Here is a 27,859-nt window from a genome sequence, read left to right as displayed (position 1 = left end):
TTACAAATACATACATGCATATATGATATGGATCCAATATTTTTTCATCGTATTTATTATTGAAACTTGAACCATTTGATATTAAAAGTTTCAAGCAAGCTTCACGGAAACCACGAACTTTTCAAATGAAGAAGGCTTCGCTCATAGTTAACTAATGAAATTAACTAACTCTCGAAACTCAACTACGTATAAAGTTTAACGTCAATACTATTGAACTAAAAACTAAATATTAAAAGCTCTTAAAATTAGTTCATTTTATCTCTAAAAATTATATATTTTTTAGAACATTATAATGCACAAATGCGTGGGTAAATAATTTATGCCTGGCGCTTATATGTTTGATGTTATATTACAATATATAAGAATAGAAATACAGTTGATACTTCACTACTCGGCTTAGTTAAGTTATGCAATATACAGTAATATATCAGTATAGCGAAGCTTACGGGATCGAAAAAAATGTCGCTATATTGAATGTAAAGAAGATGATATTTTTTTTATTTTTAATTAACATATTATTACAGCAGCAAAATAACCTCTCGAGTCGGTGAAACACTTTGAATATCGCTTATAAACACATCCGACACACGCCAAATCAAAGACGAAGTGAATTCGGAGAAATATTGTGTCAAGTTGTAACGTCATTCTTAAGTTCTGATCAAAATATTTCGTTATACTGATATCAGTTTTCGCTATAATGAAAACATTCTCTATGAAAGTTTTTCGGGGACAAATTGAAAATTTGTTATACTGGGAACTTCATTGTTCGGTATTCGCTACAAAGAGATACTGAGTCATGTCTTTGACAATTGAAAGGAAATTTCGAGACTTCAAGACGCCTGTACTCACCGTACACACGTGTTTGTCGTTAACAAACCTATTTTTAATATATAGTTAAAATAATATATCCGCTTTCACAAGCTAGATTTCTAATACACAGTTTGGATCTTCGAGATTAAAAAGTCGCCTACCCTTCATTAAATATTATTAATAAAACTATCAAACTTCCTTAATAAACCTATGATATTGATCAGGTTTTCTCCGAAATTTACTAGTGTCATGTTTTTAATTACGACCGATTCCGATTGTATATATATATACTACTTAGGTACGTGAGAGGTAAAAATATTTATATAAAATGCGGATATTTGTGAAATACAAAACGAGCTCCATTATCTATGACAATTTATTACTTTACCAGCGAGTAAAAAACGGTAGAAGGTTATTAATTAATTATTATCACAGCCTTATTTCTTGAATAAAATAATATACAACGTGGCAGAATAAGGTTAATGGAAACTCAGATTTTTTACGGATTTGCAAGCGCGGCCGGTCTCTCTGGAGTAATTATATTAACGAACGATGTCTCGCCAGTGGCCGAAGCAAAAGACATAAATAAAGCAAGCCGAATATATATAATCATTAGGCCAAATTAAAAAGCATAAATACATTATGCTTTACAATTTCCAAAAAAAATGAAGGGGGGTGTGATCATGATGAAAGGAAAAACATGTCGTTGAATAGGAAGGGGGCCCCTGGCGTTTCCTTAATGTTGATTTAAATTAGATTTGTTTTCTTGCACAAAAAAAAAACGGTATACGGTACACACAACAAGCAAGGCTCCGAAGGCGAGCAGTGTGGGGAGCCCAACACGCAATGTCGGGACCATAACTCCCGGTTGTAAAAGTGAAAAGGCGAAAACGGGACTTTTTTCGCATTTCACGCGGTCATTTTCGTGTCTCGGGTCGCATTCAAAGCGACTTGATTAACGCGAGTTACTCTAAATTATTTAAAGATTAGGCTGGAAAATATTTTAATGCTTGTAAAACAGCACTTGAATTAGTATAACATGGGGAGTTGATGTTGATGCTATGTGATGAGCTATGTTCATACTAACATTAGGGTTTCCAGCTTTGAAATAAGTATGTTTGTATGTAGGTACACCAATATCAGATCTAAAAGTGCAAAATCGAGAACTTTTATTTCTCGATAAATTTGCTGATTTCTCGAAAATTTTCATAAAGCCTCTTTTTGTTTGAAATTAAATTTGTAAAAATATTTTTAAATGCTATATATCCACCGCATTATTTTATACCGCTGCATAAGAAAGGATTGGTCTGCGCCAGATGTTTAGAAATATGCATGCTTTCTTGGATTTGGAAATGTGTATAAATTAACTCACTACTCAAAGGGTTAATAATATATCAATATTTAAAATAAAAAAGTGTTCATGTTTAGATCAAACTGAACATTAAAATTCTAAGAATGTAATGTATAATGATTACAAACAGCAAAGTTTATAGTACGGAACGTGATAATATTGCAGTGTTCATTATATGAAATCATATATGATTAAATTAATTTATAAATTCAAGAAAGTGTGATAAAGCGTATTGAATTGTGTGACATTTAAATCATAAGAAAAATAAAACTTATCTATAAGTGTCCTTTGCACATTATGTTTGTCTCGCCAGTAAAAATGCAGAGTAGTATTTACCTGTAACAAAAAAAAAATATAAATTAATATAAATAAAATAAACATACATTACTTTCATACTACATTATATTTATATATAAAATAAATTAGTATACAAATTCAGTTAATAGACAAAAGTGTTTTTTTTTAATACTGAAATTATACAAATCGCCCTCGCAGAACGATCCTGAGCAATACTTGGTAATCATCAAACTTTTTCCCTTCTTTTTAAAATCGAACATCAGCAGATCATTCCTTCTAAGTGGAACGAAAAACTTTCTACGTGAGAACTTTGCTGCAATTACCCGGAGGCAACTGTAAAAAAGCACGACTAGATGGAAAGAATAAGGAAAATTTTTACTTTGTTAAAGGCGAACAACAGAAACGATAATAAACAGTTTTAACTTTCCTTGTTGTTGACGCAAAAAATGGCTATAACACAAAAGTGTTCGTCTTCTTGTGCTAAAGCGTTCGCGTTTCAATATTCATCAGTTTTCTTAAACTTATCTCCGCCAATTGAATATTCATGGTGAAGCATATTTTAAATTAAAAATTCATCGACACGGATAGACGTTCGTTTTATCGAGGGGGATTTTTTCTTTGAAAACTAGAACAGAAACAGGAAAAAAGAGCCCTTATTTGTACAAACAACGCGAGCTCATTACAATGGTATTATGGTGTGTGTGTGCAGAAGCATGTGGTGATAAAACGAGGACGAAAGCCGGTTAGTATACTTATACGTATATGGGTTCTTTATTGATGGAAGTAGTGGTTAAATTGAGCGACGAGCGCTGAACAAATCATGCCGGTAGTTATATCAGATTACGCAGATCACAATGAAATCTTTGTTCTTGAGTCCTGGCACTACATCACGATCTAATCACGGCGCAGGAGAACGAGAGCTTTTGAAAGTTAAACCAGCGTAGAAATTTAATGGTTCGAACGCACACAAAAGGTTTCGAACACCTGGCGTGTCTCGAATCGCGATTTGAAGCAAATATATATGTACGTACATATGCATAATCACCGCTGAAGATGTTGACTGGAATCCATTTTGGATAAACACCATTAAGAAAATTAAGAAATTTGCCAAGGTTATATGAAAAACGAAAAAGGGGAAAGATATCATAACATGATATATTGTAGATCAAAATAAAGACTGATTCTATGGTAAAATTTCACAATGCAATTAACTTGAGATAATTAATTTCATTATATTACTAGCGCAAATAATATCGGATACAGCATTTTTGACAAGTAAAGGATAGCATTACATGCTTAGAATTTTTTTTTTCAATTCAGAAAAATAATAAAAATTTAATTTTTGCTTCATTATTGTTTTGCTTGAAAATCAGTTTTGGCTCCGTTTTATCAATTTACCATATTTATATTAAATTAAAAGAGAAAAAAGATAACTTTTTAAATTTTTAAGGACATTTCAACAGCATAATATTTTAATATCAAACGCACGATACCACAATCTTACAAAAAACAACAAACTAAAATATGGACACAATGCGTTTTTAAAAGTCTACAAAAAAAATACATTTTATTACCAAACCAGGATTTTCGCATCACAACTTGAACATTTATCCATTACGCCATTGACGCCTCACTTATAACTCCAGTCACTTCACTTTTTGAACTATACTTTTATATAAACTTGTGTCATTTTACTCGCCATTATCGCAAATTGTATTTACTCGTATTATACAAAAGAAGAAAAAAGTAAATATGTTTCATAAAAGTTTTCTTTGCACACCGACGCCCGAGAGCGTTTGGTAGTTACCTGGAAAATAAATACGAAGCTGTGAAGGGATTTTCTCCACTTTGTTACTGTTTAGGCATTCATTTAAAGGTGGTTTTCTTTCTACTCTACTCTACCGAAGGAGTGCGCTTGTTATTTTCTTGATGGGAAAATAAGATAGTGTTACCTGTACAAATTCATCGCTTCATATTATAGTTTATAAATGTTTTTTACTCTCACTCAATTTCGCTATGAGTTGAAAAAATACACAAATATACAATTTATAAAGTTAAAGAAAGCGCTTTTCTGAAAATATTTGTCGCAATATTAGAATTGCTCGCCGGGTTCACGAGCGCAAACTAGGCCAACGATATTTTAGTCGAAATAAACGTACAATTTCGCAGATTAAATGAAAAGATCTCAATTGCTTGAAATAGCGTAATCACTATTCTTGATGTAATAGCACAGTCTACGGGATTATTATTCCTTCAAAAATAATATTGTTATACAACAAAATACGTGTGTGCTTCAAGGCATATATATATATATATATATATAGTATAAAAACAACATATCCAATAGTATGTACATATAAATACTACAGAAAGACTATAATTTTTTAACAACAATATTGAAATGTAGTATGTAAAAAATTATGATGAAATGACGTATAAAATATAGCATTTTATTAATTTGCACTTTATTTTTCATGCAGTGTAATTTTTACATACATTTTTATCATTTAGTGAAATCAGATCTGTATCCAAATTTAATTGTAAAAATAAAAGGTGGCTGTTTAAACAGATTTATTGATTAATAAATATATTTTATTCAAAGCTGGTTTCTAAATTTATTAAATATGAAAAAATCATAAAATAAGTATTTATTTTTACCGAATACATTTATTTAGATCTGTTTATTTATTCAATGAAACAATATACAATAGTGCATAGTTTTTAATTTGTCATATGCCATAATATAATAGTTAGTGCCTATCAGATCTGCCAATGACATTCACATTTGCCCGATTAAGCTTCACATAACTGTATATGTGTGTCAATAATCTCCATTCAAGAAAAAATTTAAGCAATATAAGCTATTATGGAAAATGTAGTAGAAATAATTTATGTCCGTGAAGCGTTGAATAAAGGATATTTAAACGACATTATTTCTCATATATATATTTTATTTAAAATCAGTATTCTATATTTTATTAGAATAAAAGTAAGTAATTAAACGAGCAAAAAAGTGGCACATGAATCACCATGTATAAACAGTACATATCAGATCAAGCACGCCGCAAATTCTTTTATAAGATGCAAACAAAAAGACACATATGTATTTTATATAAGCATTTTTGTGTACGTAAAAGGGGACGACAAATGCTTATTTTTCTTCGAACCAATAAGGTTATAAAAAGGTGGTTGCCAAAACAAATACACGCATATGCATAAAGGAGAGTAACGATACTGGAATTTTTATTAGCAAACAAAGTATTAAGTACATTTGAACGTGTCTTTATTACTTTTATCACATATAAATAAAACAAATAAAATAAAATTTAACCATGATTTGTTGGCATTCAATAATGAAAGTTCCAATGATATACGCTACATAAGGCTGCGTCTAGGAAAGTTTGCAACTTTTACAAAACAGATCACGTTTAAAGTCTGTTTATGCAATAATCTCGCCCAGATTTCAAAGTGGAACTAAGTGAATAAGTTGAAACGGCAGCCCTACTGATATATCGCGTAACGTGGGGAGACGATGATAGATAGAACCAAAAAATTACCACGTAGAAAATGTATGGTGGAAGCCTTGAGCCAGATGAATGGATGACATTGCGAATGTGTCAGGAGACTGTTTAAATTATGCATAGTGATGTATTACGTACATATAGTAACAGTAATAAAACGATGACTTTGGAAGTCATGAAATTTTAAACGTTATGCACAGGATAAGATGAACCATTAAATAACCCTAAAAATATTATTTAGAAAGAATATTTGGAAAAACAAAGGTGTGGCGATTACGACTTATTTTTAAATGTAGAATTCACTGTTCTTTAAAAATGCATAAAAACAACTCTCGGTGTTTAGCTATCTACAGTTTCATGACTACTTCAAATACGTCGTGTAATCATACTCCATACCCTCGCTAAACCGAGTATAGACCGTTCCAAATTTTTACCACCTCCTGTATCACATTTCCCATTACATTTTTTATTTAATCAGATGCTGTACATATTAAACGTGTTTTTAATTTACAACCCACGTTATCCCGATCGTTAAGATACAATTATGCCGCTTGATAAAGCAACCGGATTAGCATTTAGAGCCAACGTAGACGGAAGCTTTCTCGAAAAACCCACGGGTTTCCATCCTGCGAACGTTTTCAGAATTTTCATACGCGGGGTGCACAAATTAGAAAAGCGCCAACCCCTCGCGGACATAAATAATGTAATTTAATAAGGTTCCACGGGAAGGCTTCTCTTCTTCGAGCACACCCCTCGTTCTTCCCTTTGGTCCGCGTCGCGAGATTCTTAGCCGCCGCAAAGATTGACTAACATTTCTATTAAAAACATTTTTCCCCGCACTCCGCGAAAGCCTGAAAAACATTCGTAAGGCGTGCTCCTGAATACTAACAACTTCATTACGCCCGCCGCGGTGAGCCATAATCCGAGGCGGACCCGGCGGTAAAAATAAAAATTAATACGGCCAATCCAATACCAGCGGTGATTTATTCGGACAATTAGGGGCCCCGGAAACCCTCCGAGTATAAACATTCGATTGCTCATTAAAGGACATTGTGATGATGCGGCGGAAAATTGGAAAAAATAACAAGCGTCTCGAGGAGCCTCTCGATGTGTGCACGATTTGGTATAGATCGGGGTGGCTAAAACATTTTTTATATCGTCAGAGGTAAAAAAAATTCAACATTACAAATTTTCTCATTTTTTTAAATCCTGGCTAGGAATCAGATGGTGCTGAATTTAAAAAAAAATAAGTAAACAAGTATGTCATAAATTAAAATAGCAGCACTATACACGTGTCGTGTGATGTGCGTAAGAGAAAAACAAAGCAGCAACTGTTGAAAGATGGTAAGGTAACGTATATCTTGATTTGTAACCCACTTTTTATTTTTTTTTTAATGTAAGAATGTTACATTGTTTTGATTATTGCAGGTACAGTACATCATATTATTACATTTATGTATGGCAAACAATAAAAATTGCAGATCTATACGTACTTTAATGTAACTTCCGTCATATGTTTTTCTTAGTTATCACTTATGAACTATAAGTAGAAATATTGTGTTTAATGTAAGACTATTGTATATAGTTCTAATTGCTGATAATTATTTTTTAATAGCAATGAGATTATATGATGACTGTAGAAATATGAGACTCAGGAATGAATAGTGATTATATTCCTCTCGGGCAAATATAATGCAAATATTTTTTGCAATTATTAATACTTTAAAATCAAACACATCTACATATTCAAGTATATAGTTATCGTACTTAATTATTTAAGTAAAAAGTGTCTTAATAGTCGTATTTTTTTCTTCAATAGTCACTTCTAACTTTATATGTACATAGCACTTATGGTTTATAATTATTTTTCAAATTAAGAGAAAGATGTGACGACTTATTTGGCGATTCGTAAAAATCTATAACGTAGGAATGTTATTCTTGACATTCCTCTTGAGCAAATATGATGCCAATTTACTTAGCTGAACATACTTGACAATTATAGCAAAAACATTAAATTTTTGGCAACCAAGGCCGCAGTTGACTCGAAAGATCAACGCCGTTTATGACGTCACTTTCATATATTATGTTTTATAATATATATGTATTTGCATAGATAAAACGTACCTTTTAAATTATATTTAGTCAAACGGTACGAATATACGCGAAAAGCCAAATCAAAATCACCTCTGTTATTAGCTGTCATTTAGCCGGATATTGTTTTTATCTATTTTAATGATTTTAATGCTCTTTTTTCAAATACCTTTTTTGGGTATACCAACGCATATATACATACATAGTGTCTTATATTATACATGATATGACTATATATGATATGTAGATACTAGATATATACTTCAGTACAGTACGAAGCGACAATACTATGTATTTTTAAGCCGCTCAAAAAAGTGTTTTTAATCGTATATAAGCATTAATCAATGTTTATTTAATTTTCAATTCTCACACATATTCTGTATATATTATACATATATTACATTTTCATGGTTAAAACGTACATAGTTAATTAGTAGATCCAAACATGTAAAATCGAATGAAAAATATATTGTTGTCAGCCATTATTTTTCTGATATTAATTATTTTAATTAGATTTTGTGATTGGTCGGTAGCATATTTAAATACTATTTTTTATTGGTCGCTCGTTTCAGCTAGATCCAATACGTCGCAAGTCGTTCGAGAAATGAGCCAGGACTATGAATTTAATGTACAACACAATAGAATAGACTAGCGCCTTCAGAAGCGAAAACGACAGCTTAGAACAATTATATATAAGATTTTCCATATTAATGCCTTAAAAACAACTGAGTTCATTAGGTAGTAAAAGAGTATTTTCAAGTTTAGGTAGTTTTGTGATTGAAATAAGAAAGTTGTTAGTAATCGACCAGTGGACGTTGGGGTTTTTTTTAATATAAAACATATTTTTGGAAGAAAGTAAATAAATTACAAATATATAAAGAAAACAAAAAACAATTAGTTATTTTTCCATTGATTTTATACGGAGAACTTTTGGTTGTCGCATGGCTTTCAGCGTATGTATACATGAGAGTAACGTAATGTTTAACTTAATATAAACAATGGCAAAGCTTAAATCCCCAAACAATCAAATTCAAAACAGTCGCAGACTGAGAGTTTATTATAAAGTACTATGGATCTGTACGAGATAATAAGTTTACGAACTATAATGCAAAATTAAAGGTCCATTGCGTAAATAGGTTTCTGAATGTTTTTGAAGAAAATAATGAAAGATTGGGTTTAAAAAGATTATAAAATTAATCAAATAAAATATTATCATTTATATTTTATGTTAAAAAAATTACCATTTTTAAACAAAATGTAAATTTGCTTATTGTAATCAATCATAAAAATGCAATTAAAAATCATTATTTGTATAATGTCAAAGAAAAATATTATCAAAAATTTAAGAAATAAATAAAACTATACCTAAAAAGTGAATCTTTTCACAATAATATTTCGAATCGGAGGCCAACGTTTTTAGCTATATATATAATACATAAAATATATTCGGCAATTCTTTAATGCATTAAATAGCTTCATAAAAATCATATTCTACAACAGTTTGGTAGTCTTAATGTAGATGCATACCGCACTCGTTAAAAAAATTAACGGATAGTACATAAAAATAATATGTATTTCTAACCAATATATAATAGAATTTAAAAGTAATTATCTAGTCCTAAATATTTTAGTGTTTTTAGAGGTGTTGAATAGTAAAAAAATATTTCAACAGCTTAACGTCCGCGGACTCGTATACGAGTCTTAAAAGAACATTTAGTGGCCGTGAACTCAAGCATGAGTCCTGCGTCATGCGTTTTCTTTTATTAAAAAAATACTGGGATACCACCAAGTTTGTCTCTATATAATAATCAAAGATGCTAGTATAATATTTCTACGTACTATCAAAAGAAAAATAAAATATATTTTACTTCAAATTTTTGTAAAAAGACTCGTCTTAACCCATTGCAACGGAATGCAATGAGACGTCGTCTTTTTGAGGCACGTGAATTTTTTTATGCAATTTTTTTATACAAACAATAATTATATATTTCATATAAAAAAATAATATTTTATGTTACACTTCTAACAGAAATAAATTTCAGGGTCAAAATTTCTGGCTAGGTAAACATAAAATCGAAACATCTCGGTTGATAGTACATCAATTAACAAAGTTTTTCAATCTTAAATTCTGTATGTTATTGTAAAATTAAAAGTAAAATCGTTACACAGTAATCAAAAAACTTCCAAAAAATATCATCCATTAACTTACGAAAAAATATCATCCATTAACTTACGAACATTTTTCCCGGTTTCCTCACTATTTGAAAAACCGCAATGATTCATAAATTAAAAAATCAGGAGAAAAAAGCTACAATTCGAATAAATTATCGCCGTATTAGTTTATTGTAAAATAATTTAAAAAAAATAATATTGCACTTAAAAGAATCGCTGAGGAATAAAATCATGAATGAATTAATATGTATTTTTCATTCTTAATATTTTGTGTAAATGGAAAATGGTTGCAATATTTACAAATTATTTTTTTGTATAAACGATTTATGAAAAATATCCGTTTATAATATAATATAGTAAATTTTCACTCACCAAATTTTTCGACGTCCTTTTTCTGCTTACAACTGTCACGGACACATTTATTTTCACCATTACACTTATAAACCACACTATATCACTATTTATTTTTATTATTTACACTTTTTTATCTGTTTCAATATTTTTTAAACGTATAAAAACATTCGTCAATATGAAAAGAAATTTCCCAACTTCTGCATCTGTATCTTTCCTTATTCTATGTGCAGAACAAACACGACATTTTCTCACGTATATCTCCACTTTTTATTTTTATTGGCTGATGGTTTTTGCAGTTTATCGGAAAGTCTTTCTGATGGATCGACAGCACAAGTACGATAAAATGTACTAGAAACTGGTGAAATGTCTTCAGAATCGATAGATTCCACTGACTTCTGCATCCACCCTTTAGCCTTACTCAAAAGAAAATTTAATTTTGCTGTTACGATTCAACTTTCGATAGACACTGAACAAATAAAACAATGCGCATTGAAATAAATAAAAAAACAACATTTATTTGTTTATTCCGTTGCTTTTTTTTTAAATATTTGGTCACTATGTATTGATCGGCGTGACCAATACATAGTTACCAAATAATAATATATAATTCATATATTTATTATTATTAAATATAATATTCATATATTTATTACAGTCCATTATAGATTGACTAGCTGTCGGTACCTCACTATCGTGAGGTACCGAAAGCTAGCGAGTGTGCGTATACCGGACCCTCAACTTTTTGGGTTTTAAATATAATTTTTGCTTCGTTCTGATTTTTTTAAATATTTAAAAAAAAATGAATGGTTCAAATTGGACATTATTATTTAGGATTTTCAATAATAGACAAAATGGTTTAATCTATAAAAAACTACTAACATTTTCAATTCATTTGAAAATAGGTTTACAACTTGACTAAATATTTCCAGAAGAAAACATTTTATATTATTTATTAGATTTGAAACGTTAAATTTTATCGTTATATTTGAAACTTAGATATTTAATGATAAATCTAAATATTGCATATCATTTATAAATAGGTTTAGAACTTGGCTAGATAATAATAAATTGAAAATTGTACAGTGAAATCTCAATACAGCGAAGCTTACGGAACCAATAAATAAATTGCATATAACACAATTTTATCATAAATTTAAATCTTAGCAATAAGAACTTTTTTTAGTTACACCATAAGTTGATTTATAATTTAAAAAAGTTGTTTATATGTTTTATGTGTAAATATAAAAGCCAATTAGAAAGAAATAATAAACTGAAAATATCAAGCATTTAATCTGTTACTTTAGACCAAAAGTGCGCTTTAAAAATAATAATAATTTTGAGACATTTGTCAATTTTTATTAAAAAATATTTATATTTATATATTTTTTAAAGTAAATGATTTATCTGCGCAGCATTATTAATTTTAATAATTAATAAGTGCAAAAAATTTTCACATTATTTAAAATTAATAATAAACTAAACATATTTAAAATCTATAATAAATTAAGAATATTTAAAATCCATAATAAAATAAAAAATATTTTCAAGGTTGAAAAAAATATTTTGAATAAATCTTGAAAATTTATTCTAAAACTTTATAATTTAAAAAATATTTAAATAAGTTGAAAAAATTAAATTAGTTATAAAATATTTTACAATTTTGTGTAGTTTCCTTTCAAAGGGGTCAGTAAGAGAGATTCTTGCAACACTATGTGTTTAGTAGTTGGTTGGTAATGAATAGTACTTATTTTGAAATTTTCCCCCTTTTTTTTTAAAATGTTTTTTCAAGCGAAATTTTAAAAATTCTCCAAAAACTATTAATTTAAATTGCCAACGTTCGCCAAAATTCAAGTACATATTTTTTTTGTTAAGAGAAGCTAATAAAAATCAACATTATTTATATTATATTTTAAATACCGTATAAACTTAAAATATTTAAAAAAATATTTTTTTTGGAATTTGATGATTTTTAAACATATATTGATAAGTGTTTTACAATTTAAATCGTTAAAATCAATTTCGTAGTTCGTTCTTAAGCGCGCGGTGATATCCCGATCATGTATCGGGATATCCCCTCAGTTGCTTACATTTGACAGTTCTGTCATCAGTCAAGCGCGCGCCGGGATACAGCTTAGTGCGATTCAATAAACAGTAAAATATGTTAATTAAACAAAACATTTTTCATACAAAGTGTCAATTGAAGATGATTTAAAGTGTATAACATAATTACAACTATAAATTATGAGTGTGCCAGTAAGTGTTTGGTTATATGAATAATATGTCACGGTTATTCTAACAAAATTACCATTGACTTTCCAGGATCTAATATTAAAAGACAAACAGCGGTGATTGGACAATTAAAGGTATACATACCAAAGTTAATTAAACAAAGTAACATTTTACCCACTATATATTATCGTTTACAGTTAATTTTCAGAAGCAATGATAGATCTAATAACATTTACGTATGGCAAACAATTAATATATGACATATTGCGACTATTTTGAAGAAGATGAAGATATGTCAATCTATGTGTTTAATCCTCTACAGTATCTTCCGTCAATTTTGTTCTTAGCTTGTCGTTTAAATTTAATTATATTAGTAGTAATAATGTGTTCAATGCTTAACTCTTGATAAAGGTGTTTTTAATTATTTTTCAGAAGCAATGAGGGAGCAATTTGATGACTTATATGGCCACAACGTAGAATTGGTATATATAAACAAAGAGTGAATCTTCTCATGTTGAAGTCACTGTCAGCAAGTATTATCTTTTTGTAAAGAACATACTATATAAGTTTGATGTAACTGAATATCTTGAATTTGGCTATTCCGAAAGAGGAATGAAGGCACAGAACAAAAATTGAACATATTTTGCCACATCGGAATTGAAAATAACCTACTCTTAGATATTTTGGCTATCGATTATTCCAGGTTTGCGATCACATATATATAATCATTGTAAATTGTCGTTTATTAGATAACATCCAAGGAAAAACACATTTATAAGCTGTCCGTTGGTTGATATATATAGCCGACAGCGCCGATTTGATCGACATTAACTTTCAATCCTCATACATACCAAGGATATATTACACGTTCACGTTTAAAATTGTGCATTAAATCGGAATCAATGATAATGTTTATGTAATATAAAAGGAGAAATAAAAGGAGAAATTCACTTTTGGGCCCCGGACCCGGCGACGGGAATTCAAAATTTGAATATTTCATAACGAAGATTGTTTTATGATTGTTTATCTAATTTAATCAATGTATTATTCTAATCCTCAACACATTATGTATACATTTCATTTTCATAGTCATAACACACCTAGTTAAGTTGCAATCCGATTATTTATAAAAGGAAAAACTCACTTTTCGGCCTCGGAGTCCGTCGCCGGGAATTCAAAATTTGAAGATTTCATTACGAAGATTGCTTATCTAGTTTAATAAATGTATTCTTCTAATCGTCAACACATTATGTATATATTTAAGTTAACATAGTTATAACACACCTAGTTAATTTGCAATCCGATTATTTATATTCAGTCAAATGACGAATTAATGAAAATTATTGTCGCGTAGCAAAATTTTGTTATTAAATAAAAGCGTTGTCACGGTACTGTCTATTTGAATTCAAATGCTTATTTTTCATTGGTCGAAGCTATTTGAATATTTGAATGCTTATTTTTGATTGGTCGAAACAACAGAACGCATTACCGGCGGCTCGAAAATCAATCGAGCAAATTCAATTTTTATTTTTATTATGATTTATTATTATAATTCTTTTGTTTACGTGTATTGTTACACACCGTTCATACAAAGCGATACGATTTACAGAGTAGACGATTGAACGGAGAATGTTTCATTTAAAGTTGTGCGCGTCCGGAAGCGGCTTAGAACAATTATATATAAGATGCTTATTTATTGTAAGCCGGTCGTTCTGGTTTTTTCATGTGTCTCATCTGGCTGTTAGATATAATTCTCAAACCTCTTTTCTTATTTGTTTTCCAAATTCGGTATTGTACCTTTTCTGCCATGTTTCATCTGTAGGGACCTTAATTTTATATTTTTGACATTCTGTCTTAATTTTTTTTACAGAAAGGTGTCATCTTCTTCGTCCATTTTGGGGTGATTGAAAATATTTTTTTAAATTAAAATCACAATCACTAAAGATCATTGAGAGAAGAGCAATTTTCGCGATACGTCTCGGTCGATAATTCAGAAGAGACTAAATGTACTGCATTCCTTTGATTATAAAATACATTTTTTCATCTGTGTGGAATTATCGAATTCGAGGTGCGACATATACTCTAATGTCTAATAGATTAATTTTCAAAATGTATGTTTATGCGAAAAAATCATAAGGAAGCTACATATAAAATTTCAATAAAATATCTTAATTGGTTTATAAGTTTTAGGGAATTTACTAAGAAAGATAATTGTTTGCCATTATTTTGCGAAATCGCCCGGCCACCAAGCAAAGTTCGGCAAAAGCAACCTGGGCGGTAAGTTGGTAAAAATTCTCCAAATAAATTATGTTACATAATTATAGTTATTAATTTATTCGCGACAAGCTCCAAGCGTTCCAAGTGGATTTAGCTATTTATTATATTAATTATGTTTATATTACGTAATCAATAAAAATATTAATGGCGACCACGCTACTGCAAAGTTAGACTTGTCAATGTCAATCCGTCATGCATTGAAAGCTCCAGAGTGTTACACGTTTTGTGAATTTGTCCCGGGCAAAACGTTACATATTGCACAGGCGGGTCGGCTTTCGCACACACGATCATATACATTATATAACATACGTACATACCCGTGTGTGTAACGTACATATATCACCGATTGTCAAGATTTCGCCGAGTTTTTCCAGTAATTTATATAAGCCGCCGTGTCGCTAGGCTACTACCTACCATACGCAATTTTCGGACTCATATTAATCGCCGGAATGATATAAAAGGAATTGATTGTGGCCGATTCGGGCTCTTCTCGTGATTTTCTAATCCCGCAGCATCCCATCTCACCGTCTTCGGTCATTATAAGCCTTTCGCCAGATACCGATCTTGGATGAATCCGGCGCTGCTTTTTCTTTACTTCTACTTCTCTACTCACGTAAGTTTAACCCGAAAACGAAACGAGGGGGGCGTGTTTTTCGCAGGGGGTCCCCCGGTACTTTTTGCGCTTAAATGGAATTGCCGATAATCCCTCGGTTGATGTACCGCCTCCGACTAAGAGGCCTCTGCAAAATAAATAGTGAAAAGCTCGACTTGCCGCTGAATTACGATGGATTTTATCTTGTATACGCACAAACAGAGCGGGAGCTTTCGTGCGCGGGCGAAAGCTCTTTCTCTCTCACTCTCCTTCGATGGGTAAACATTAAAAGAAAAAACATAGCAATAATGAAAGTGTAATTTGATATGATATGTACTGAACGAAGATTGGAAATAACGATAAATTCTAAACAAGGTTTCGATGATTTTCATTGTTTTTCATTCGGTTACGCTACATAAAACACTATTTGACTTAGGGGTCTACTTATTTATTTTATATATACAAATTATAGTATTATCAAGCTTTGATAAATACAGTTGTATGCAGATGGCAGTATGATATTCTATCATAATTGAAATAGACAAGTTTCCAATCAAATATTCAACCCCATTTTGTAATATCTTGCACTCACCAAGGATAACAAACTGACTCTAAATTAAACTAAAACTTAGTATATCTATTAATTAATATTAATCAGTAATTAATTAAGCGCAAGACGAAATAACTTGAGCTAGTAAAAAGTGCCTTACTTTGCATTTCATATTAATATTATAGTTAAAAAAATAACCACAACATTTAGAATCTTATACAGATTGTATTTTTATAAATGAAAATAATCACAAAATTCTAGTTTGAACTATAAAAAAAATTTTGAAATCTCTTTTGCACTTTTAATTTCAATTCGAGTATTTTAAAATTCATAGTTACTCATAAAATTATATTTTGCTAACTCGCATAAGTTTTTATAGTAAATTAGACTTTCCGTTATTATGGTTACGTGTAATGCATAGTTATTAATATTATTTATGTCACTGGAATTACACTTAGTTTTTAGTGGCGTATATTTGGGATAGACTTGGACATAAAATGCCTTTTAAGAAAAGATATTTTTCAAGGAAGAAACGGGCTTTTTTTAAACGCATAGTTTTTTCACGTTTTTATTATTAAAAGCTTGTAATATAACATAAGTAAAAGTACGCTCAGCGAAAAGTACATAAAAATTTCATGGCGTACAAATTGATACACAAAAACAAAATACAGCGTCGAAATAAAATTCCACAAACATTTTTTCGCCAAAACTCACATTGAGCTCTCGTCTTTCGTAATTCAGTAAGATGTTTACAATAAATAACAATTTGAATATAACTGACATAATATCTGATTTACAAGAAAAAAATACTTCTATTATGCTTAATCGAATGTTAATAATTTAGAATTAATATTTTTATATGAATCCTATAACACCTTCTATAGTGTAAAGTTTTATATCTCGACACTTAAAATAGTATCTTATCGTATTACAACCGTTCTAAATCCGTATATGTTCATATTTTGAACAAGTATCGTTTACACAAGATACTAATCAATTACTCGGTACACAGTTGATAAAATTAATCTATAATGTAAATAACATTCGTTATATAATATAACGAATTTTTAAAACAGTTATTAAAAATTCGCAAGTTTGATTTTAATTTATTTTGCTGTAAATTCTATCAAGTTGGCCAAGAGATTATAATTTGGATTACGGCAGCGAAAATTGGTAAAACGATACTCGTCCATCGAATTAAGTAAGCTTCACTGTTTGACCCTCGTCTCCAAAAATTTTAATCGAATACGAGAATAGAAGATTTTCAAGAAAAGCTCTTTATTTTATATATAGCACTTACAGCGAATTTATTACTTCGTAAATAAATATATGATATTAATCTAGCAGACGTTTAAATGTACATATTAACCAAACAAAAAAATGGAAAAATATATGATAAGAAGCAGTAGCAAAGCTCATATGTAACTGCAAAGGATTTATTGGATTTCTTAGATGACAGGTCCTTTCATCGAGCTCAGGGGCCAGATGTGCTGGTGGGATCGCGGACAAGACAGGCACAATAACAAATAGTCACTTTTTTCTGATACGCAAGAAGGAGCAACAAAAATATGAAACGTCAAAGAAATTGCGAAAAAACGAGACAAAACACGTAAGAGATACGGGACGATATTAGATAGAGTTCATAAAACCTTTTTTCGACTCTGAAAAGATGTGCTTATACGTACGTTTTCCATTGCAATTGTACACAATTTTTCGATCGTCCTTAAATATAAATAGTGATTCTATACATAAAATCATATTTCAGAGTTTATTTATCTATACCGCCTATGTTATATTATTATAATAACTTTATAAATGCTACTTTATCAAAAATATCAATTAAGGTTATAATTTTTTTAATACAACACGTTGACTTTTTACAAAAAATATAAGCTTAACAACACTGTTTGTTCAAAACACTATAAGTGATAAGAATTCAATTTTTATTTATCTAGCATGATACATCGTTATCTGTGTACCGCTGTTTTATATCATTCAACCGTGTTAAATGTTTTTTGCTATTTGAAATAAGTTACTGATAAAGCATGATTTTATATATATGTGTAGAATTAATAAAATTTATTAAATATAGCATGAATTTATTAAATATAGAATCTTTGTTCAAAAATAACTTGTGATACGCTGATAGAAAATGCTTTAAAAAATGTTATTAAAATAAAAGCATTTAAAACCACTTTCTTTTTCGAGTCCAGTCTAAAATAATGTCAAAAGAAATATTTAGCTAAACAGAATAATTTTAATCCTAATATTTTGTTTAAATATATTTTATAAATTAAATTTTTGGAAAAATGTTACTTCGCAAAAATAAACATATATTAAAAAAAATCTAAGCTTTATAGTTGCGCAACATAATTTATTTTAAATAAAAGGAACTAAAGAGTTTTTTTGCACATTTTAATAGCTGAATATATGTTTAAACATATAATGATGTTTTATTTGTTACGGGATAAAACGTGAATGCGTCCACGTTTGTGTAAAAAATCTTTGTTTTCTGATATACATATGTATGTACGTATACGCTATAAAAATCTCAAACCTTTAAAATAGCAAGTAATCCTTAAAAACCCTCTCATGAAAACATGCCTACATTATCACTTTAAAGAAAACTGCGAAATTCTCTAAAAGATTACGTGGCAAAATTGCTGAATTTTTACTTGTGAAAATAATAGAAGGAAGTACAAGATTTTAATATATTTTCGTATTAATAAATTATTAATGTAAACCACACAGTTTTGTGGCATTTTTGTCAACACAGTTATGAAGTAAGTCAACATTTAAGGCCATCGATATTATAATAGCTAATTAGCTTTTTCTAAACATAAAATTATCATAATAATATAATTTTAAATACGCGTTTAAATAATATTTTTTTCACAGTATTGTTATAAATAAATATTTAAAATAAAAAGTTATTATACAATTTAAAATTAAACCATGCGAATCACAAAATCTCGTATTACCTAGGTGTCGAATTGAAGTGAAAAAAAATCTTATATTCAATAACGAATGGAAAGAGACCAAAAAAATCATTCTTTGTACGTATCTTGTACATATATGTTTTCACATTCAATCAATCTTAATATTTTATTTCAATAACATGGCGGGTGAAAAAGGTAACCTTTTTATTGAGCAATGTTCTTTGTTAAGATTTAATTATGGTTATCTCGTTTGTGTGAATGATAATCCTACCATTCATTCCATTATTCTCACTCGCCCCAAGTTACCCCATTCGCACGGCTTAGAAGCACTGACCCAGATATATAAATATACGTATACATATACTTATTATACGTTATAATCTCGATACATATACTTTCCCTCCCTATCATTTGACACGTCAAATCTACTAAAAATATTCATACGAGAGCGCTACAAAAATATGTTATGATTGAATTCAATCAAATTTGAAAAGTAATATCCGAACGCTATGCGCATAGGCTCTATCGCTAATACCTCTGACGTCATTAGCCGATTGTCATTCTGACAGTTATGACAAGGATCACGCAACGTGACGTACCGTTTGATTCCGACAGCCAATCAACGCTATCTGTCGCCTATAATAAAATATGCAAAATTATCGAAAGCCGTGTGCGTGAGTGATGAGATTGCCAAAATTGTATTCATAAATTATTATAATCAAAAACGGTAAGATGTTTATTGGTATCGATGATAGAGGAATTTGTTTTGTGTTAACATATAATATTTAGTAGTACTATTTTAAATAAAAAATAATTTAATGTAATCATCATAAGCATATATAAAAATATATCATTCTCATAAATTAATGTAACCAACTTATATAAGCTCAATCTTTCTTAAAAAGTACATACAACATGCCAAAAAATAAATTACTTGTTATAGTTGATTGCATTATATTTATAAATATTATATAATCCTTCATTATTTTTCAAGATTAATTATTGTTAGAAATGTGCTGGGCTTTTTTATAAACAAAAAAGGTCATTGAAAAAGAATTGATCAGGTGCTGTTTTAGCAACCCGATATTAATTAAGAATTAATATATTAATAATTAAACTAGTTGATCGTTTTATACATGACATATATTTATATATGTACATACAATACACACACAACATATACGCTATGTAAAATATATACAATATACTAAAGAATAAATTTGTAGTAAAACAACTCATTTGTATTATATTATAAAAAAATAATAATTTGGAATTTTTTCTAATATGCAACATTTTCTCTCGTGTATTGAAAGCTGTAAGTATTATTTTTAAGCATTTGATTTTTTGTAGTAGTAGTTTCTCTAATATTATTTTTATAAAATATAATTGTGAGGATTGTTGTATTATATATTTATTTAATTATAAAAAAATACTAAATTATTTAAAGTACTTAAATAGCAACAATAAGGACTAAAATTTCAGCACTTTAATGTATAACAATTAATTACTGCATAATCTCTACAATGAAAATATAGAAATTATTTAGTTAACTATTTCATAAGCAATTAATTTTACGTAATATCAGAAATATGTTAATAAGTCATAAGTATGAATAAGTAATTAAGCAAATTACAGGTTGCATAATAAATTATTTGAATTACGAAACACAAACCAAAGGGTGAGGAAAAAGAGAGATATATTTATCAAAGAGTGCATTAATATTATACAAGATTTATAACTAAGTATTCTGAAGTGCATCAATTTAATGATAATAAATATACATTTATAATAAATAAGAGTTTGGTGTTCTTTATTTTTACCTTTATTTGCAAATTTTCCTATTTTTAAATGCTCCTGTGCTTGATGTACACAAAAGATTTACGTATCTTTTTTTGTACTTGTACGAAACAATAAGGCGCAAATCATAAAAAATATAAATTTAGGATTTGGCGAGGGTACTGTTAGCTAAAGAATTGTAGGACGAAAATAAAAAAAAAAAATTTTTAATTTACGTATGAACAATTTTTGTGACCAATGTTTATGTGAGCAATCTTTTCGTGGCCAATGTTCGTGTACAACAACAAAAAATTACGAACTGAAAAAATAAAATAAAAAAAACAATGACGATTTTATAAAAAGAAAATAAAATAATAAATCTGTATGTAAAATTTAAGATAATAAATATAATTTATATTATAAAATTATACTATCGAAGTATTATTTCTATTAAAATGGTCTGAATAATTAAGATATATATAATATATAGATGTTTTATATACAAAATAAATCTTATCTTTAAAAGAACCCAAGTTTTAAAAGCATGTCGCTTTGAAATATCGGAAAAATATCAAAATAAAGAAAATGGGCATCGTACAACTTGACAGATCGGATACTTAACGATGTGTAACTGCGTGTTGTTCTCAAGTTTAAATATTTGTACTTTTACGAATTAATAAAGCTGTCATAAGAAACTAATAATGTGACCAGGGATTGCAATAATACTTGAATTTTCAATACCGGTATTACCGAAAGAAAAAAAAATCCAATACCGGTATTGACATTATTATTATTATTTGAATTAATTAACCGAAAAAATAATCCGAGTATGGCTTGGACGATTCATCGTGTTTATTGATTAGCAAAACTAAAGCACTCGAAAACCCGCGAATTTCGATATATTAAATATTTTAATTCCAAATTATTAAAATTAAAATACTCATTAATAAAAAATAAAAATTTCAAAAATACGAAAGCCAAATCTTTCTTCCTTTAGAAAAATAAATCTAGTACAACATCATCTTTGACAAAATATCGTTTTTAATCGACCGCTTATGGATGCCTCCTAAATATTTATACTAGAGAAAAGAGCATCTCTCGCTAATTTATTCCAATAAAATATATTACCTATTATTTTTTGTCAATTACGATTACCCGAAAGAATGAGAAAGGAGTGCGTAGATGATTGTGAATCTGTTTGTTCAAACTGCGACAATTTTTTTTCAAAAACAGATTTATATAATTGATTATTGTGATTGAGATTTGATTTATTTATATTATTTTATTTTAATTATTTCTCATTCAATATTTATTTTAGAATATCGCAATTATATTTATTTTCGAAAGATTGACCTTTCGTATACCCATACATTTATATTCACGTTAAAAATAGCATTAATTAAATTTGAGCTATAAATGTTTATGTAAATATTATAGATCAAAAAATACGTGAATTCTGCTTAACCCTTTTAGTTCCAGACAATTTGGTCTAACATATGCGAAATTTTATTTGAAAAAATTATTTATTTGTAATTTGTAAATAAATTATGTTATACACATATATATATATGTTTTAAAAATTCGCAACATTATTCTGTACTCAATGATGTAATGTAATAATAAAAAGCAATAATATTTAGTTCTTACAACAATAAAAAAATTACATGTTTTTCAAGTATATTACAATATATTTTTAGTTGGTAACCAAAAAAAATAACATTGCATTCATTTAAAATGAAAAAGTTTTTTTTTTAAAAAAACATAAATTTCACGCAAATTTTTCAAATACGTTTTTTATTTAAATATAAGTATTGAGACTTACTTATTGCTTTATTTAACAGCTTAGTGAAGCATATTCTGTGGACTATTTAGATAATAGTATATCTAAATGAATATAAAAAAGTACAAATAGTAGAAGGAATTTCGTGTATGCAATACCTGCTCTTGTTTTCCCTATCATGAAAAAAGGAACCGGCAGGCTTCTTTGTTAGAAAACAATATTACAAGGAACTGCTAGTTACCGTTAAACTTGTTTGAGATAAAGCATTTTTTTACGTTAACACGTCGCGCATATCGTACAAAAATATCGATTTCAAAAAAATGCTTTCGGTACTACCGGTATTTCATTTTATAATACCGGTAGTATCGAAGTGCAAATTTGGCCCAATAACGGTATTGCAACCCATTAATGTGTCGTATACTAGTGTTGATTTTTTTAAATATTTATATTTCTCCAAGTATATAATTTATGAATTATATAAATATGTCGTTAGATCTCAAACGATTATATTATATTATATATACAAGTCGCTAATATGCAAAGTTATCATTAATTATTTCTGAATTATATTATATCATATTTTATAGATTAGTTATTAAAGAGCTATAAATATTTTTTGAATATAACGAAAAATTCCGAAAATCTTTACCATAAAACTGTGATACAATTGAAAAGCAACAAACGTTTGTTTTTAATCCATAATCCATTATTTATAGAAGGTAAAACGGGAAACTACGATACTGTAATATTTTTTTAGTGTAAATATAACATTTGATATAGGGAAAAATGTATTATTATTGTGTTTTTAATGACATCCTTAGTCCATACTAAATATGTACTACAGATTCTATTTTCGTCACTGAAACTTTTATAAGTCCCGGATATTTCCGGATATCGAAATATTTATATTCATACCCTATATATTGTATTAAAATATTTATTTATATAATAAAATAAAAATATTTGTTTTAATCAAATTTATTTATTTTCAATTAATTTCCTTGCTTAGTTTTATCGTTTACTTTAAAATTAAAATATGTATTTTTTTACTGCAGTCGTTGTTTTTCTTTGAATTAGTAATTAATGAATAACTTTGTATTTAATATATATGAAAAAGTATTTAAATTAAATCTTTGCAAGATAAATTGAATAATTGCGGAAAAAGAATATTCCCAAAGTAGATTAAACGAGAATTTCTAGGCTTCTAAACGTTACATCAAATATGTATTAAGGGTCAAAAGAAAATTCAAGGAAAACTATGAGTTTGCGTCTATTTGTTCTTAACAAATTTTTAATGTTTTTTTTAAATATATATCATACATTTTTAAATTTCCCGAGTTTTTATAACATACTTCTGGAGTTCTCCTGTATTTTTTTTTTAATTTTAAAGTTTAATAATCCGATTTTTGAGTAAAGTCGTAATTAATTAAAACAGATTAGCAATATCATATTACAATAATTAAAAGTTAAAATAATCGAGTGGCATAGTTCATAAGTACGATTAAGATTAATGGGAAGCGTTTTCCTCGAATTTTCTTTTGACCCTTAATACATCTTTGATGTAACGTTTAAAAGCCTAGAACTTTTCATCTGGTCCTCTTTGGGAATACTTTTTTTGGCGAAAATTTAAAAATTGACCAAGCCCGTCGCTATCAGGTCAAACGGCGTAAAAAGGGTACGCGTCATATGTAGAGGATAAAATTTTATTTTATGAATGCAGAAGGACGCGTGATGGAGACGTCCGTTTTGTTGACCTTTATCCTACTTGTGCACACCTTAACAAATGATCGGATCGCACTTTGGGGCCCTGTCCCTTCATTAATATTTATGTATGCAAACTCGGGCGTGGGGGAGGTCCGCAAATAACCGAATTTTATTATGAAATACACTCGACGAAAATTGAGATTTTCGCCGCAATTTGCCTGTTTTGCGTTTTACCCACATAATGAAAACTGTCGTGAAAACACTGAATTACGATTTTCCGTTCGCATTCCGCGCAAACACGCCGTACCTATATATACATCGTATACCCACTATGGTATACCTACATACATACACACTATGGTCGTTTACGCAAAATCGGCCCGCGTTTAAGCCGAGCGCGCGCTATGAATGCGTAAAATTTCATACTTTATTTATCGCGTCTTGTTCGACAAACAACAAAAATTGGATGCAGTATTTTTTTATATTTCGGTAAACGTTTTGCAAAAATCGTGCGAATAGCTGAATTGTTGAAGGCTTTTACGCAAATCTAGCCCTAGATACGTAATTTTAGTATTAAACCCCCATTTTATAAAAAAATATTAGCATTATTTTATGTACTACATGGATAATACAATATCATTTTATAAAAATACTCTCGATTATCCGGACTAACTCTTTGGTCCATGGGTTGAATTAAGCTTTAGGCGGTGAAAATTTTGCAACCATGAGACCGTCGTTAGTTTACAATATGCTTTCATTTGGATGAAAAGGAGCAATATCTATTAACAATACAGCTTTCTGTGGCAACCCTTTATTTCTCTCACTTCAGAAACACAATTGGTTTTGAACCAATCTTCGAAGATATCTTTATCCATCCATGCTCTTTTTTGATTATAAGATTTTTATTTAAGTTCCAGGTGCATTTCCGCTACACGTTACTGAACTACGCTCTTTAGATTATTTGTATTCGAGAGTGAACTTTTCTTTTCAACAAGCTTTTTTAGTCGCATCTGCATTATAGACTTGATCGAATTGCAAATTTTCTAATTGCAAATATTCTTGAAATTCGATTGAGAATTTATCAACGGCTTCAACACAACCAGTGAGACGTTATTGTTTTATGTAAGCTCCCGTATAGCATATCATTGCTTAAATCTGGTAAACAATCCAGACGGGGCGTTATAATTACCATCTAACCCCAATTGTTTATGGAAAAACTTGCATTTTCCCATGCATATTTAACCGCTAAAGTTATTCCTTTTGCTCGTTTTTGATTAAAGTATGTAAGCATGACTAAATCTAAATTTTCGTATAATGACATTTTCATATTCTTTCGTTTGGAAGGACCTGTAGAACTATCACAATATATTATGAACACACCACACTAATTGCTTCATACACATATAACACAACAGACGCGCATTTTCATTAAAATAATATATTTCAAGCACAGATAATCTGCGCTCGAATAATCGAGAGTACACTGTATTAGTAAAATTAGGATACAAAACTAATAAAAATGTAATTGGTTTTTTTTTTACTAAGTTGGCAAGTTCAAGAAGACGTGATGGCAGAATTTACCAGGGCCTTGAAAGGACTTAAAATGGCCATGGAATATTTACAATTTGTAATCTCATGGAGTTCAAAGTTCGTTTGGCGATCCGTCTAATTTAGATAAAAGAAAAAAACTACTACTGAAACTAATCTACAGCTTGGTTCTGTCCATGAAAATTAATTATTTTAATTGAAAAATAAAAATAAAAATATTTAATATAGATTGTATTTATAGATTTTTAAGGATAAAAATAAATTCGGCATATTATTTAATTAAAATGCGATTAAAATTATTTTTACACAAAAAAATTTTTTATGAAAATTATTAACAAAAAACCAATTTCTATCTTAACTTTTTAACTTCATAAATAAATATTTTAATGTAATGAAATTGTCAGCTTTAACATATTTTAACAAAAGTACCTATAATTATTTATGACAGGAAATTGAGAAAATTATATTTGCTTTGTGTGTAATGGAAAATTTATTATTTATATACATTATAAGAGTGTAGAATATCTAATTGCAATTTCATTGATAAACACAATAAAGTAGGGCAACAACATTAAAATTAATTATAATATGTAAATATTTTAAATGTACGATGACAAAAAATATTTTCCAATTATACGCCGGCAATGTTTGTATTTATTTTTTAATACACATAGAATCCAATTTTCATGTAAAACGAAGGACAATTTTGCTTTTTGAAACAAAATAAAAAACGCCCGATTAGCATACTGACGCATATAAAATATATATAATTAAAATAACACCAACATTTACGCGAAAGCATCGTCATAAATAAATGTACTTTTGCTATGAAGCACACAAATAATAGATTTTATTAAATATTATAAAGTGTCTATATCTTAAAAAAATTTAATAAATTGCTATATAACGTGCGTTAAAATGACGTGTGTCAAATAGCCTTTCACAAATAATGGATATAAGATATAACCCATATCCGATTGCATCGAACAATAAAATACAGTTACGACTTTATACCAATACTTGAACAAAAATAAAAAGGAAAATTCGTAAGTACACTTTGTATGGATATTAAAAAAGTACGATATAAGGAAGGTCAAAGGTTTTCAACGACACGACATAAAAAATTGCCCTCAGAAGATACAGCCTAATGAATTCGTTGTCGGTTAAAGACGCTGTGGGGTCTCGTGTATTGCGGCAATATTTTACAAAAATGTTGGGATTGTGTATAAGAAAGTAAGATATTTATAGTTATGTCATGATTATATGTAGAAAAAAATAATTCATTACAATGTATTGTTATTACATGTGCGAGGTAAAGAAAATACGTGTGTCGCGCGATGACGGTATGCTATAAAATTTTATAGCTACGAATAGCATACGCTAGCAATATATATAACAATCGATTGGTATTTTTTATTTAATGCTGCATAAAACACAAATATGCCAGCGGTTTTCTTATATTATTGTTGTGGTGTATGACTTTGTGATACAATTGTTGTATATGATGTATAACTTGATAAGACGATTTTCAGGAATATAAAATACACATAATTCCATAATAGAAACATCACATTATATCAATTTATATGTTAATCTGTTTATTATTTGGTCATAAATAGTGAAATTCGAAAATATATTAAGTAAAAAACATATTTAATAGTTTTATATGTCATCATACGTTTTATTTTAAGTGTTTAGTTTAATACACAAATATCAGATTTTATTTATGCTAACGTTTTATAATAAAAATAAGTATTATTTTATTACGTTATACACATGTAAGAAAAAAATATGTGCCACACAACACATATTAGTGAAGTCAATAATGCATCACTACCTAAATGAAAGTTTTGTCTCAGATTGCGATG

The 27,859-nt window shown here is 28.8% G+C and overlaps 1 protein-coding gene and 1 long non-coding RNA gene across 3 annotated transcripts in view; one reads left to right on the top strand and one right to left on the bottom strand.

Moving 5' to 3' along the window:
• shg (DE-cadherin) overlaps positions 1-27,859 on the bottom strand; it is a 356,238-nt gene that overhangs the window by 167,877 nt on the left and 160,502 nt on the right. The window lies entirely within an intron of this gene.
• On the top strand, positions 12,229-14,127 carry LOC148231966 (uncharacterized). Its single transcript, XR_015810663.1, has 3 exons — positions 12,229-12,849; positions 12,916-12,959; positions 13,023-14,127. It is a non-coding gene; the product is annotated as an uncharacterized LOC148231966 (long non-coding RNA).

Source organism: Plectrocnemia conspersa, unplaced genomic scaffold (assembly GCF_051122295.1).
Source record: "Plectrocnemia conspersa isolate PC_06_02 unplaced genomic scaffold, ASM5112229v1 ptg000009l, whole genome shotgun sequence".
Classification (NCBI taxonomy): domain Eukaryota; kingdom Metazoa; phylum Arthropoda; class Insecta; order Trichoptera; family Polycentropodidae; genus Plectrocnemia; species Plectrocnemia conspersa.
The sequence above is the reverse complement of the archived record's forward strand: the minus strand, read 5'-3'. Positions and strand labels throughout refer to the sequence as shown.